The sequence below is a fragment of the Triticum dicoccoides genome, chromosome 3A (genome assembly GCF_002162155.2).
Source record: "Triticum dicoccoides isolate Atlit2015 ecotype Zavitan chromosome 3A, WEW_v2.0, whole genome shotgun sequence".
In the NCBI taxonomy this organism is placed as follows: Eukaryota; Viridiplantae; Streptophyta; class Magnoliopsida; order Poales; family Poaceae; genus Triticum; species Triticum dicoccoides.
Genome location: NC_041384.1, coordinates 151,713,987 through 151,718,353, shown reverse-complemented (window position 1 = coordinate 151,718,353; position 4,367 = coordinate 151,713,987).

The following is a 4,367-nucleotide window of genomic DNA, read 5'->3' as shown; positions in this document are numbered from 1 at the left end:
ATTCATGCTTGTTACGGTTGCTATCCCGAATTCCGTATTTGATGCTTATCGTGGCAAACTGTCGGTGCTATGCATTTGGGCCGTCCCATTTTTGTAGATAGCTTGGGAACTATCCCAACCATTTCCCCCTTTTTTTACAGGTTATCATTGGTTTTTGTTTTTCTCTTTTTATTTTTTTTCCTTTTTTATGTTTATGTTTCTTTTTTTCGTTTTGGGTTTTTTGTTTATTTTTCATTTTTCCTTTTTTTTCAAAAAATGTTTGTGATTTTTCAAAAAAGTCGTGTATATTAAAAATCTTCATGATTTCGACAAATGTCTGGAAATTTCGGAAATGTTTGTGTTTGTAAAAACATGTTCAAAATTTCAAAGTTTCGTATTTTCAAAATTTGTTCATAAATTCAAAAAATACTCCTGTTTTTAAAAACTGTAAAGAAAGTGAAAATAGTATGTTCCTATTTTCCAAAAATATTCTCACAAACTAAAACAAATGTTCGTGTTTATAAAAAACGTTCAGGGATGTCAAAATATGCTCGCACTTTAAAAATTTTGTTCCAAATTTGAAAATATTCCCATTATAAATTGTATTCAGAAAATTAGAAAAATGTTTTCATTTTAAAAAAACAATCAGGATTTTAAAATTTTAATTTTGTTAAAAAATGTTTTTGCTTTAAAAAATGAATATCAAAATTTGTTCGAGTTGTTCAAAAAATTGAATAATCAGGGAATACAATGCTTGCTTTTCAAGGAATGTTTGAAAAAATTCCAAGGAATGTTCAAAAATATGTTCACAATTTCCAAGAAATGTTCAAAAAAAATTAAAAAATAGTCCAGATTCGCGTTTTGCCTAGTTCTTAACTGCGCACGCTCCTCTTTGGTCACCAGCTCTTGTCAGCTAAACTGGTTACCTACTCTCCTTGGCAAGTTATAGGTCTGGAGATCGAATTTCGTCGAGGGGGCATGTTCCTGCTATTTGATGCAAATGCGTCAAATAGGAGCTCCAGACGATGTGTGTCGCCCAAGAGTTTAAGTGCATGGCATATAGAGAGTTTGCATACTACTTTGAGAAACCTAATATTTATCCTTTTACATAGATAAAATAGTTGTAATGAGATAACATGTAAGATAATACAGTATAAGAAATAAACGATGGTAGTTTAGTTCAAACCCTCCTTTTATTTGTCTTAGCAACTCACTGAAGTAGGCTATTTCCAAACTCCGGCTTTTGTGCTTATAGAACTGTGTTAAGTGATGACGTAGTTGTGGGGTTTGTGGTGTCTCACTATTCGCTCCGTGTGGGTTCGACACTTCACTTATCACGAAAGTGCTACAACAACCGTGTAGACTCAAAGGTCATCAAGCATTTTCTGGCCCCATCGCCGGAGAGAATGGTGCTTGGTTATTACTTACCCGTTCATTCTTTGTTTATTTGTTCGTTGCTATATATTAACCCAATAATCATTAAAAAATCTGCTCATCATGTCTTCTGAGATGTCTACTCAGGAAAAATCTGAAATCTGCAATGGAGAAGAACTACCCAGATAAACCATTTTACGGATGGTTGCAATTGGTAAACAAAGGTGCATCCCTTATATGTGCTTCACATCAATTACCATTCACAGACTATGGATCTGAAAGATCACATGCAATACCAATGTAAAAGTAATATCGACCCCATGCTAGCAAGCTATAATTCTAGTGATAAATTAAATGCTAGATTGGTGATCTTACAATGTGTACTTCTTGAGGGTGTCGATGTGGTTCTATTCCTTCTGTTCGGTATCTTGGAATCTCTAAAAAGACTTATATTTAGGAACGGAGGGAGTACATAATATCATTAATATGAAGAATCAGGATGATCCATTCGTTTTGATTTATATGAAATTGCAACCTATTCATACTTTTTGCTCAAATGTTTTCTGCGATAACCCATAACTGATCAATGAACACGATCAGATTGCATCTGCCTTGGGAGAAGTAATATTTTACCGGATCTGCAGAAGGATGAAGAAAAGGTTGCACAAGAAGAGCAAACAACACCCCTAGAAGCATGACTGCAAGAATTGGTAAAAGATCATAAATTATATATTTTTTGAAACTAAATTGCAGCAAAATTATTGGGATCACGAAGAACAAATTATCATGGATTAACAAGTGTGCCTGAAAGAAAGAAGCCTCATGGAATAAGTAGTAGAGGAAAGCCCACCTCCCACTCCCAAGAGTAAAATTTTGCACACACTCATTGAGTTCTTTGATGATGCAACTCACAAGAAGAGCATAAATTCTATGGATACATTAGAACTGCTAGAAATTTTAAACACATACGCATATATGCTATGTTCTATGTATCAAGTTTCTTGTAGATGTTGCTGGTCTCCCAAACATCTTGACTTCCAATGTACAAAAACCTACGACAAGGTGGTAACCCACTACAATAGTACTAAAAATGCCACCAAGAAAATCATACAGTATGTGTTAAGCACGAGTGCTTGAAAATTATATGTTGAGATCGAAGTTGTTCAAGCTCGTTGGAAAGATGAAATTCTTGATTGGATGCATGCTTTGGTGAATGCCATCAATTATTATTGTCAATAATATATTTTCGATAAAAAAGATACTAGCGTGCATGAACAAGAGTATGATGAGGACTCTAGTTCGGAGGAACTTGAAGCTAATGACCTTGATGTTAAGGCATGTTTCTCTCTAAGTAGTTTTGGTGATTGATGACAACATATTTGCGGACTAATCATGTGCGTTGAGTATTTCAGAGATTCATCCTTTGGCGAGACGATTCCCTCTCCCCAGAGTTTGAAGCGAAGACGGTGTAGCCCTTTCAATTCAGTTTTGGTGGTCTTGTGTCGTAAGAGTCACCGTACTATCAAGAGGGGATCCGCATTGGTTAGGCTAGGTGGAATCAACACGTACACATCCCCTTTGCACCCTCTGAGTTTTTCCCCTTTGTTGAAGGCTCCCTTGCGGTCCTCTCCCTGAGATCTGGTCCCAGCGGTAGTACCGCGAACCCCAGCGGTAGTACCGCTCAAGAGCTACAAAGCGGTATTACCGCTCTCAGTGGTAGTACCGCTTGGAGCTCTCAGCCGTAGTACCGCTGCAGCTCCGTGCTCCTACCGCCTCGATTCGAGGGTTCTCCTCTCGTGTCGGGTTTTGTGGCATTAGCTGCGGCAGTAGAGGCGGTAGTACCGTTCATAGGCGGTAGTACTGCCCTTATCACCACGGTAGTACTACCCTGGGTCCAGGCCCTGCTCTGCTTCTCGCTCACTTCTCACTACGCGTCAGTACCGCGAGGTGGAACGGTAGTACCGCTGGCTATAGCGGTAGTACCGCCCCCCAGCGGTAGTACCACCCTGTGCGGGGCTGAGCGGGGGTAATGGTTGGATTGTCTCCCCCTTATAAAAGAATTCTTCTTTAAGTTGACTCACCTCATTTCCCCCAAGCTCAATTGTTACTCCAAAGCTCATTTTTGCCCGATCTCTCTCCCTAGCCAATCAAACTTGTTGATTGTCTAGGGATTGGTTGAGAAGGCCCGGATCTACAATTCCACCAAGAGAAATTTGATTCCCCCCACTCATTCCTTGAGGATCTTGTTACTCTTGGGTGTTTGAGCACCCTAGACAGTTGAGGTCACATCGGAGCCATATTCCATTGTGGTGAAGCTCCATGGTTTCGTTGGGAGCCTTCAATTCGGTTGTGGAGAGATCCCCAACCTTGTTTGTAAAGGTCCGGTCGCCGTCTCCAAGGGCACCAATAGTGGAATCACGAAATCTCGCATCGTGTGAGGGCGTGAGGAGAATACGGTGGCCCTGGTGGCTTCTTGGTGAGCATTGTTCCTCCACACCACTCCAATGGATACGTACTTCCCCTCAAAAGGAAGGAACTTCGGTAACACATCCTCGTCTTCACCGGCTCCACTCTTGGTTATCTCGTGCCTTTACTTGTGCAAGCTTTTGTGTTGTTTCCCTTTCTTGCTTGTGTACTTATTGTTGTTGCATCATATAGGTTGCTCACCTACTTGCATATCTAGACAACCTACTTTGATGCAAAGTTTAAATTGGTAAGGAAAAGCTAAAATTGTTAGTTGCCTATTCACCCCCCTCTAGTCAACTATATCGATCCTTTCAATTGGTATCAGAGCCTCATATCTTTACTAAGGACTTTGCGTCTGAAGAGTATGGTTGATACCATAGACGGTGTGGAGGAGCACTCCGGTGTGAATCCGATTTCGTCTACGGGCGATGGGGGAACCGCGGTATCTCGTGAGGAATTCAATGTGGCTTTGGACATATTGAAAACCTCCATGAGAACCGAGGTTGAAAGCATATTTAATAAATTCATAGAAGGGCTTAAACTATCCA